A 12,184-nucleotide genomic window follows, 5' to 3' on the forward strand; every position below is an offset into this window, starting at 1 on the left:
CCACATTTGTTTGGCCACCTTAGGCTGACCGTTTCTGCCAGCCTAGATGCTCTGACCAGTAGTCTGCGCTTTCTTCAATTAGGCCCCTGAATTAACGTACAAACAGCACCAGGTGTCAGAGCCCTGCCCGCTCAACTCCCAGACAGTCCAGGGTCAGTGGTGATCAAGGACCATGATGGCCACTGAGTCAACAGCCTTTTGAAGTAAACAGGAGTCCAGCCGGTCTTATTGGCCACCATCATCACGGTGTCTGTAGGCTTTTCTATGGTGACAGTGTGGTATACTGTTCCCCCGCCAAGATTATTAGCTCCCCTCTGGGTGCAGTAAGTCCTGCAAGCAGTAGTCTACTCTTTTGGGACACACTCTTGTTGTTTTATGAGAGAAACTCCAGGTCAAGTGATGTTCACACGAGTCGTCATGGTGCCCTGTTGCCCCCGGTTATCTCTCTGGATGTTGGAGTTGGAGGGCCTCCTCACTCGAGGTCGGTGTGCCCACGGAGCGAACCCTGCAACTTCAGGGCATGGTTGGTGGTTAGGATCACCACGTGGGGTCCTTTTCCCTTAGGAGGGAGGTGGCCTTTGGGGCTGCTGATTTCCAGGTTTTTAGATACTGCCAGTATCTTGGCCAGATGTGGCAGTGGGCCAAGCCCCTTAGTGACCGTAGTTTATCCTACCTGGGTGGCATTCTTGCATTGTTCCATTTCAAGTGGTCCCAGTTTTTGCACTAATTCTCCAATGGCGATTCACCTTTCACCGGGAATGTAAAGGTCAAAGGGTTTAGCTAAATTAGGGAGTTCCAGGGCAAGGGTCTGAATTGACTGCTCTTTCCATTCTTGAAAGGCCACTTCTGGATTCTATTCAAAAGGATCATCATCTTTTCCTTTCAGTGTTTCATATAGAGGCCCAGCTAGTAGACTGTAGTTAGGGATCCAGAAGCAGCAAACCCTGGCCTCCCCAGGAACCCCTAAGCTGTCTTCTAGTTTTAGAAAGGGGTAAGGCTGAAAATGGTTTCTTCCCTTTCCTGGGATGGGCTTCTCCGACCTTCTGTGAGAACGAAGCCCAGGCAGGTCACTGCAGTCTGTGATATTTGAGCTTTTTCTTGGACAACTTCTATCCTTTATTGGCTTGGTAGTTCAGAGGCCTCCTTAGTAGGGCTAGCGATCAGAATGTCGCCTGCATATTGAAGGAGGGTTTCCTTTTCCAGAGGTAGAACTTTTAGGTCTTTAGCTAAGCTTTCCCCAAAGATGGTGTGGGAATTTTTGCACCCTTGGGGCCGAATGGCCCGGAAGTATTGTTTTAGTTGTATGTTGAGTCCTGCCACTCACAAGCCAAAATTTCTTGTGACTCTGGGACTAATGGAATACAAAAGAAGGCATCATTGAAGACTAATACAGAATACCATGTCCTGGTGGTTGGTAGAATGACCAGCAGGGTGTAGGAATTAGGAGCAACTGGAGGTATATCCTCGGTGGCTTCACTGACTGTCCTGACATCCTTTACCAGGTCCCCAGCAGCCCATGGGACTCTCGTGGTCAGACCAATCCCAGAATATGGAGCTCACCTGGGCAGGTACCCCACCCCCACCCCAGCCCACGGGGCTCTCGTGGTCAGGCCCCTCCCAGGATACAGAGCTACCCTTGCAGATACTGTGGCAGGGCTGGGCACACAGGAACCGTGCACATAGCCCTCATTGCAGAGCACCCCCAGCTCACCTGTCGCTCAGAGCTGACACAGAGCACCTCAGAGCAGGACTTGAACTAACAAACAGCAGCTGTGACAGGTCTGTGACCCTGGGCATCACTCCGTGCGGCCTCCCTCCACCTGGTCTTCCAGAGACTTCCACTGCACCCGGGGCACCAGGCCTCTGTCTCCAACCACCACCCACCCCTCCTCTCCCTGACTCCTGGGTTCCTCTCATTAGGAGAGGGTTTTCTTGAAGTTGTCTCCCACTCATGGGCCAGATAAAATGATTAGAAAACAAGCCAAAGCTGCAGCCCCTTGTCTATCCTGACTCTCGGGAGCCCACACCTGTTCCTTGGACCTAGCCGCTTCAGCAAGTTCCATTTTCTGCAACTGTGAGCCCCTGAGGGGTGATGATTGGCTGACCTGGGCAGACTTACCGTGCCGGCCAGCCCTCCCCAGGTGTGCCTGGGTTGAGATCAATATAAATACCACTCCAGGCAGCAAGAGCCCCTGCAGCCGTGCCTGACGCCATTTTCTCTGCCCTGTCAGCAGTCTCGGGGCTGGGCTGGTGGGAGGGAGGGAGAGGCCACGGCTTTGTGGGTGGCCCAGTGTGAGTGGGGCTCTGCTGGACTTTCTGCAGCAGTTGCCAGGCTGCCACCTGCTAAAGAAGAGGATGTGTCACCCATACCTGCTGCTGGAATTTCTCCCTGGGCAGAGGTGAGGAAGGAAAAAAGCAGTGGGGGCAGGGACAGGACGGGTATCTCAGGCAGGGAAATGGAAATCTTCCAGAAGAGCACCCAGGGCCAGGACCATCCTGGCTGGCCTGCAGGCACCAAGTCGGCCGGCATGCTGTCACTCGTGTGGCTCCATGGCCCTTCCTCTAGGCTTTCAAGTCCTTGTATATATTCAGGTGTTTTACCTGGGACGGGTGGGAATAGTTCAGCAGCAACTGGCCTGGGGCTCAGCTCACGTTTACTCACAGATGCCCTGGCACGGTGCCCCAGCTTTGCAATGAGGACGCTTGTTGCGTGGGGGCTGCTGGCTGAATGGGAGACGATTCCCCACCACTGACCAACTTCAGAATTGTTTACAACTGGAGCAAGTGCCCTGATACGGTTTTCTTCTGTGTAACTGGTGGGTTCTGTGTTTTTTTTCTCTTTTTCGTTTTTGGTTCAAGGTAGATTTTATTCCTCTTTTTTGTATTTACAGATATAAGCATGGAAATAAATTATTCATATAAATACATGTATGTGCAGGGAATAATTGTTTTTTCTGTTTTATTTTTTAAATTTTATTTCTTTTTAATTTTGAATTTTATTTTATATTTTTATACAGCAGGTTCTTATTGGTTATCTATTTTATACATATAAATGTATACATGCCAATCCCAGTCTCTCAACTCCTCCCACCACCACCCCCCCAACAGCTTTCCCCCCTTGTTGTCCATACGTTTGTTGTCTACATCTGTTGCTCTATTTATGCCTTGCAAAATGGTTAATCTGTACAGTTTTTCTAGGTTCCACATATATGCATGAATATACAAGATTTGTTTTTCTCTTTCTGACTTACTTCACTCTGTATGACAGTCTCTGGATCCATCGACGTCTCTACAAATGACCCAATTTCATTCCTTTTCATGGCTTAGTAATATTCCATTTTATATATGTACCACGGCTTTATGCATTCGTCTGTCTGTGGGCATTTAGGTTGCTTCCATTACCTCGATATTGTAAATAGTGATGCAATGAACATTGCGGTGAATGTCTCTTTTTGATTTATGGATTTGTCTGGGTATATGTCCAGTACTGGGATTGCTGTATCATATGGGAATTCTATTGTTAGTTTCTTAAGAAATTCCATATTGTTCTCCATAATGACTGTATCAATTTATATTCCCAACAATAGTGGAAGAGGGTTCCTTTTCTCCACACCCTTTCCAGCATTTTTTGTTTGTAGATTTTCTATGATGCCTATTCTACCAGGTGTGAGGTGATACCTCATTGCTGAATCCATTACGTTGAGCAAGGGGTAGGTCTTGTCTATTCCATATTTGGCTTATGGAACAGTATCTGTGCTAATTTCAAACTCTGCTTTTATGCAGCACCCCAACTCGCCTTTCCCCTTAAGCAAGCAAAAGATGGTTTTCTAAATTTGAGTCCCTGTTCTATTATGTAATTCAGTTTCTGTGTAGCCAAGTTTACATTCCGTGTATTAGTGATATCTCATGATGTTTCATTTTCTGTGTGACTTATTTCAGTTAGAATCATCATACCTGAATCCACTCATTATGCTGCTATGGGCCTGATGACATAGATTTCATTGCTGAGTGATATTGCATTGTACGTAAGTACCACAACTTCTTTATCCATTTTTCACTTTCTGCAATATTGAACTTGTATGGTAAACGAGGTTCTTGTAAACAGAGGCGTCCCAAACTTTGGGGTGGCTGTGTCTTTTTGATTTTAATTTCCCTAAGCTACAGGACCATAAGTGGAAGTGCCCTAGGCTCTGTTGCTTTGTTTTTTAGATGTTTCAGGAAACACCACACACTTCTCCCAAGTGGCTGTTGGCAATTTACATCCTACCCATCAGCATAACAAGGCTCCCAGTTCTCCATGGCCTGTCCTGCCTTTCTGGATTTTACACTTTTTTCAGATGGCCCTTTTGACCGGGGGGAAGTGACACTTCATTGTAGTGCAGATTTCCTTTGCAAGCTTGCTTGGTTGGCCAAAAAGGGCGTATGCGTTTTTTCCTGAATATATTCAGCAAAAAACGCATACGCCCTTTTTGGCCAAGTGCATCATTGTGGACGTTCTGCCTCTTTTCCTATGCTTTCAATGCAATTCCAGTCTACCTCCTGAAATCGGTTTCCTGCAATTCTGCCCCACTTTCAAGTCCTCTTGGCAGCCTTACTTCAGTATATTTTTGGACGATAGCTGTCATTTATAACTCTGCAGGTTTGTGAATTACAGTGCCCCTGAGCTCCTTTCTTCAACTCGCTTTCTTTTGAGCTGGCCGCAGCACCGCAGGATGGCTTCAGGCCCTAATCTGGTTCCAGCACGGCACGCTGAGCATTTGGTTATTTCCTCTTCCTGGTGGGAAATGAGAGTTAAATTTGCCCGTCCAGACACCTCCAGCTAGTCTCTCATTGGTTCTCCCTATTCCTGTTCATCTTCCGCAGAAATTGCAAACTGGGCCAAACAGGAAGTTAAAGGCGCTGACTCTCCAAGTGGGAAGAGTGTTAGTAAAGCGTCTGGAATGTTGCACCCGAGTACCAGGGGAGGAAAACTGAGACACTTGAACATGTCTCCCGTTCACACGGTTGATCATACTCTGGGTTCCACATGCATGTTTTAGCTGACGGAAGAATACCTTAAACCTGGATAGTTGAAAACCGTGGAATGGGTACCATGCAATATGCCTTCAATGGGTTTTCATTTGCTCACCGAACCTCTCTAATCCTATCACTGCTGCGTTTATGCCCCTGTACACATGCTTGATTCTCTTTTGGAGACATAGCAATCCATAGGTTTTAAGATACTTACTAGTCAGGTACATTCTTAGGCGTTTAATATGCGGTGTTGAGTCCATTTCGTTGAGCAAGGAGTAGCTCTTGTCTATTCCATATTTGGCTTAAGGAACTTTATCTGTGTTCATTTCAATCTCTGGTTTTATGCAGCACCCCAACTCACCTTTCCCCTTAAGCAAGCATAAGTTGGTTTTCTAAATTTGAGACACTGTTCTGTTCTGTAAATCAGTTCCTGTGTAGCCAAGTTTACATTCCGTGTATTACTGATATCTTATGATGTTTGTTTTTCTGTGTGACTTATTTCAGTTAGAATCATCGTACCTGAATCCACTCATTGTGCTGCTAAGGGCCTGATGACATAGATTTCATTGCTGAGTGATATTGCATTGTACGTAAGTACCACAACTTCTTTATCCATTTTTCACTTTCTGCAATATTGAACTTGTACCGTAAACGAGGTTCTTGTAAACAGAGCCGTCCCAAACTTTGGGGTGGCTGTGTCTTTTTGATTTTAATTTCCCTAAGCTATAGGACCATAAGTGGAAGTGCCATAGGCTCTGTTGCTTTGTTTTTTAGATGTTTCAGGAAACACCATACACTTCTCCCAAGTGGCTGTTGGCAATTTACATCCTACCCATCAGCATAACAAGGCTCTCAGTTCTCCATGGCCTGTCCTGCCTTTCTGGATTTTACACTTTTTTCAGATGGCCCTTTTGACCGGGGGGAAGTGAGACTTCATTGTAGTGCAGGTTTCTTTGCAAGCTTGCTTGGTTGGACAAAAAGGGCGTATTCGTTTTTTCCTGAATATATTCAGGAAAAAACACATACGCACTTTTTGGCCAAGTGCATCATTGTGGACGTTCTGCCTATTTTCCTAACTTTAAATGCAATTCCAGTCTACCTCCTGAAATCGGTTTCCTGCAATTCTGCCCCGCTTTCAAGTCCTCTTGGCAGCCTTACTTCAGTATATTTTTGGACGATAGCTGTCATTTATAACTCTGCAGGTTTGTGAATTACAGATCCCCTGAGCTCCTTTTTTCAACTCGCTTTCTTGTGAGCTGGCCGCAACACCGCAGGATTGCTTCAGGCCCTAATCTGGTTCCATCACGGCATGCTGAGCCTTTGGTTAATTCCTGTTCCTGGTGGGAAATGAGAGTTAAATTGCCCATCAAGACACCTCCAGATAGTCCCTCATTTGTTCTCCCTATTCCTGTTCATCTTCCACAGAAATTGCAAACTGGGCCAAACAGTAGGTTAAAGGCACTGACTCTCCAAGTCGGGAGAGGGTTAGTAAAGCGTCTGGAATGTTGCTCCCGAGTACCAGGGGACGAAAACTGAGACGTATTTGAACACGTCTCCCAATCACACGGTTCATCATACTCTAGGTTCCACATGCATGTTTTAGCTGAAGGAAGAATACCTTAAACCTGGAGAGTTGAGACCCGTGGAATGGGTACCATGCAATATGACTTCAAAGGGTCTTAATTTGCTCACCGAACCTCTCCAATGTTACCACTGCTGCGTTTATGCCCCGGTACACATGCCTGATTCTCTTTCAGAGAGATAGCCATCCATAGGTTTTAAGATACTTACTAGTCAGGTACATTCTTAGGCGTTTAATATGGGGTGTTGAGTCCATTACGTTGAGCAAGGAGTAGCTCTTGTCTATTCCATATTTGGCTTAAGGAACTTTATCTGTGCTCATTTCAATCTCTGGATTTATGTAGCACCCCAACTCACCTTTCCCCTTAAGCAAGCATAAGTTGGTTTTCTAAATTTGAGACCCTGTTCTGTTTTGTAATTCAGTTCCTGTGTAACCGAGTTTACATTCCGTGTATTAGTGATATCTTATGATGTTTATTTTTCTGTGTGACTTATTTCAGTTAGAATCATCATACCTGAATCCACTCATTATGAAGCTACGGGCCTGATTACATAGATTTCATTGCTGAGTGATATTGCATTGTACGTATGTACCACAACTTCTTTATCCATTTTTCACTTTCTGCGATATTGAACTTGTACCGTAAATGAGATTCTTGTAAACAGAGCTGTCCCAAACATTGGGGTGGCTGTGTCTTTTCGATTTTAATTTCCCTAAGCTATAGGACCATAAGTGGAAGTGCCCTAGGCTCTGTTGCTTTGTTTTTTAGATGTTTCAGGAAACACCATACACTTCTCCCTAGTGACTGTTGGCAATTTACATCCCGCCCATCAGCATAACAAGGCTCCCAGTTCTCCATGGCCTCTCCTGCCTTTCTGGATTTTACACTTTTTTCAGATGGCCCTTTTGACCGGGGGGAAGTGAGACTTCATTGTAGTGCAGATTTCCTTTGCAAGCTTGCTTGGTTGGCCAAAAAGGGCGTATGCGTTTTTTCCTGAATATATTCAGGAAAAAACGCATACGCCCTTTTTGGCCAAGTGCATCATTGTGGACGTTCTGCCTCTTTTCCTATGCTTTAAATGCAATTCCAGTCTACCTCCTGAAATCGGTTTCCTGCAATTCTGCCCCGCTTTCAAGTCCTCTTGGCAGCCTTACTTCAGTATATTTTTGGACGATAGCTTTCATTTATAACTCTGCAGGTTTGTGAATTACAGTGACCCTGAGCTCCTTCCTTTAACTCGCTTTTTTGTGAGCTGGCCGCAACACCGCAGGATTGCTTCAGGCCCTAATCTGGTTCCGGCACGGCACTCTGAGCCTTTGGTTAATTCCTCTTCCTGGTGGGAAATGAGAGTTAAATTTGCCCGTTCAGACACCTCCAGCTAGTCTCTCATTGGTTCTCCCTATTCCTGTTCATCTTCCGCAGAAATTGCAAACTGGGCCAAACAGGAGGTTAAAGGCGCTGACTCTCCAAGTGGGGAGAGTGTTAGTAAAGCGTCTGGAATGTTGCACCCGAGTACCAGGCGACAAAAACTGTGACATATTTGAACACTTCTCCCGATCACACGGTTGATCATACTCTGGGTTCCACATGCATGTTTTAGCTGAAGGAAGAATACCTTAAACCTGGAGAGTTGAGACCTGTGGAATGGGTACTATGCAATTTGACTTCAAAGGGTCTTCATTTGCTCACCGAACCTCTCCAATCCTATCACTGCTGCGTTTATGCCCCTGTACATACGCTTGATTCTCTTTTGGAGACACAGCAATCCATAGGTTTTAAGATACTTACTAGTCAGGTACATTCATAGGCGTTTAATATGGGGTGTTGAGTCCATTTCGTTGAGCAAGGAGTAGCTCTTGTCTATTCCATATTTGGCTTAAGGAACTTTATCTGTGCTCATTTCGATCTCTGGTTTTATGCAGCACCCCAAGTCACCTTTCCCCTTAAGCAAGCATAAGTTGGTTTTCTAAATTTGAGACCCTGTTCTGTTTTGTAATTCAGTTCCTGTGTAGCCAAGTATACATTTCCGTGTATTAGTGATATCTTATGATGTTTCTTTTTCTGTGTGACTTATTTCAGTTAGAATCATCATACCTGAATCCACTCATTATGCTGCTACGGTCCTGATGACATAGATTTCATTGCTGAGTGATATTGCATTGTACGTAAGTACCACAACTTCTTTATCCATTTTTCACTTTCTGCGATATTGAACTTGTACCGTAAACGAGATTCTTGTAAACAGAGCCGTCCCAAATTTTGGGGTGGCTGTGTCTTTTTTATTTTAATTTCCCTAAGCTATAGGACCATAAGTGGAAGTGCCCTAGGCTCTGTTGCTTTGTTTTTTAGATGTTTCAGGAAACACCATACACTTCTCCCAAGTGGCTGTTGGCAATTTACATCCTACCCATCAGCATAACAAGGCGCCCAGTTCTCCATGGCCTGTCCTGCCTTTCTGGATTTTACACTTTTTTCAGATGGCCCTTTTGAGCGGGGGGAAGTGAGACTTCATTGTAGTGCAGATTTCCTTTGCAAGCTTGGTTGTCCAAAAAGGGCGTATGCGTTTTTTCCTGAATATATTCAGGAAAAAATGCATATGCCCATTTTGGCCAAGTGCATCATTGTCTACGTTCTGCCTCTTTTCCTATGCTTTCAATGCAATTCCAGTCTACCTCCTGAAATCGGTTTCCTGCAATTCTGCCCCGCTTTCAAGTCCTCTTGGCAGCCTTACTTCAGTATATTTTTGGACAATAGCTGTCATTTATAACTCTGCAGGTTTGTGAATTACAGTGCCCCTGAGCTCCTTTCTTCAACTCGCTTTCTTGTGAGCTGGCCGCAACACCGCAGGATGGCTTCAGGCCCTAATCTGGTTCCGGCACGGCACGCTGAGCCTTTGGTTAATTCCTCTTCCTGGTGGGAAATGAGAGTTAAATTTTCCCGTCCAGACACCTCCAGCTAGTCTCTCATTGGTTCTCCCTATTCCTGTTCATCTTCCGCAGAAATTACAAACTGGGCCAAACAGGAGGTTAAAGGGACTGACTCTCCAAGTCGGGAGAGTGTTAGTAAAGCGTCTGGAATGTTGCACCCGAGTACCAGGGTACGAAAACTGAGACATATTTGAACACGTCTCCCGTTCACACGGTTGATCATACTCTGGGTTCCACATGCATGATTTAGCTGAAGGAAGAATAACTTAAACTTGGAGAGTTGAGACCCGTGGAATGGGTACCATGCAATATGACTTCAAAGGGTCTTCATTTGCTCACCGAATCTCTCCAATCCTATCACTGCTGCGTTTATGCCCCTGTACGCACGCTTGATTCTCTTGCAGAGAGATAGGAATCCATATGTGTTAAGATACTTACTAGTCAGGTACATTCTTAGGCGTTTAATATGGGGTGTTGAGTCCATTTCATTGAGCAAGGAGTAGCTCTTTTCTATTCCATATTTGGCTTAAGGAACTTTATCTGTGCTAATTTCAATCTCTGGTTTTATGCAGCACCCCAACTCACCTTTCCCCTTAAGCAAGCATAAGTTGGTTTTCTAAATTTGAGACCCTCTTCTGTTTTGTAATTCAGTTCCTGTGTAGCCAAGTTTACATTCCATGTATTAGTGATATCTTATGATGTTTCTTTTTCTGTGTGACTTATTTCAGTTAGAATCATCATACCTGAATCCACTCATTATGCTCCTACGGGCCTGATGACATAGATTTCATTGCTGAGTGATATTGCATTAAACGTAAGTACCACAACTTCCTTATCCATTTTTCACTTTCTGCGATATTGAACTTGTACCGTAAACGAGGTTCATGTAAACAGAGCCGTCCTAACCTTTGAGGTTACTGTGTCTTTTTGATTTTAATTTCCCTAAGCTATAGGACCATAAGTGGAAGTGCCCTAGGCTCTGTTGCTTTGTTTTTTTTGATGTTTCAGGAAACACCATACACTTCTCCCGAGTGTCTGTTGGCAATTTACATCCCGCCCATCAGCATAACAAGGCTCCCAGTTCTCCATGGCCTGTCCTGCCTTTCTGGATTTTACACTTTTTTCAGATGGCCCTTTTGACCGGGGGGAAGTGAGACTTCATTGTAGTGCAGATTTCCTTTGCAAGCTTGCTTGGTTGGCCAAAAAGGGCGTATGCGTTTTTTCCTGAATATATTCAGGAAAAAACGCATACGCCCTTTTTGGCCAAGTGCATCATTGTGGACGTTCTGCCTCTTTTCCTATGCTTTCAATGCAATTCCAGTCTACCTCCTGAAATCGGTTTCCTGCAATTCTGCCCCGCTTTCAAGTCCTCTTGGCAGCCTTACTTCAGTATATTTTTGGACGATAGCTGTCATTTATAACTCTGCAGGTTTGTGAATTACAGTGCCCCTGAGCTCCTTTCTTCAACTCGCTTTCTTTTGAGCTGGCCGCAGCACCGCAGGATGGCTTCAGGCCCTAATCTGTTTCCGGCACGGCACGCTGAGCATTTGGTTATTTCCTCTTCCTGGTGGGAAATGAGAGTTAAATTTGCCCGTCCAGACACCTCCAGCTAGTCTCTCATTGGTTCTCCCTATTCCTGTTCATCTTCCGCAGAAATTGCAAACTTGGCCAAACAGGAGGTTAAAGGCGCTGACTCTCCAAGTGGGGAGAGTGTTAGAAAAGCGTCTGGAATGTTGCACCCGAGTACCAGGGGAGGAAAACTGAGACTTATTTGAACACGTCTCCCGTTCACATGGTTGATCATACCCTGGGTTCCACATGCATGTTTTAGCTGAAGGAAGAATACCTTAAACCTGGAGAGTTGAGACCCGTGGAATGGGTACCATGCAATATGACTTCAAAGGGTCTTCATTTGCTCACCGAACCTCTCCAATCCTATCACTGCTGCGTTTATGCCCCTGTACACACGCTTGATTCTCTTTTGGAGACATAGCAATCCATAGGTTTTAAGATACTTACTAGTCAGGTACATTCTTAGGCGTTTAATATGGGGTGTTGAGTCCATTTCGTTGAGCAATGAGTAGCTCTTGTCTATTCCATATTTGGCTTAAGGAACTTTATCTGTGCTCATTTCAATCTCTGGTTTTATGCAGCACCCCAACTCACCTTTCCCCTTAAGCAAGCATAAGTTGGTTTTCTAAATTTGAGACCCTGTTCTGTTCTGTAATTCAGTTCCTGTGTAGCCAAGTTTACATTCCGTGTATTACTGATATCTTATGATGTTTCTTTTTCTGTGTGACTTATTTCAGTTAGAATCATCGTACCTGAATCCACTCATTGTGCTGCTAAGGGCCTGATGACATAGATTTCATTGCTGAGTGATATTGCTTTGTAAGTAAATACCACCACTTCTTTATCCATTTTTCACTTTCTGCGATGTTGAACTTGTACTGTAAACGAGGTTCTTGTAAACAGAGGCGTTCCAAACTTTGGGGTGGCTGTGTCTTTTTGATTTTAATTTCCCTAAGCTATAGGACCATAAGTGGAAGTGCCCTAGGCTCTGTTGCTTTGTTTTTTAGATGTTTCAGGAAACACCATACACTTCTCCCGAGTGTCTGTTGGCAATTTACATCCCGCCCATCAGCATAACAAGGCTCCCAG

Source organism: Pseudorca crassidens, chromosome 6, assembly GCF_039906515.1.
Source record: "Pseudorca crassidens isolate mPseCra1 chromosome 6, mPseCra1.hap1, whole genome shotgun sequence".
NCBI lineage: Eukaryota > Metazoa > Chordata > Mammalia > Artiodactyla > Delphinidae > Pseudorca > Pseudorca crassidens.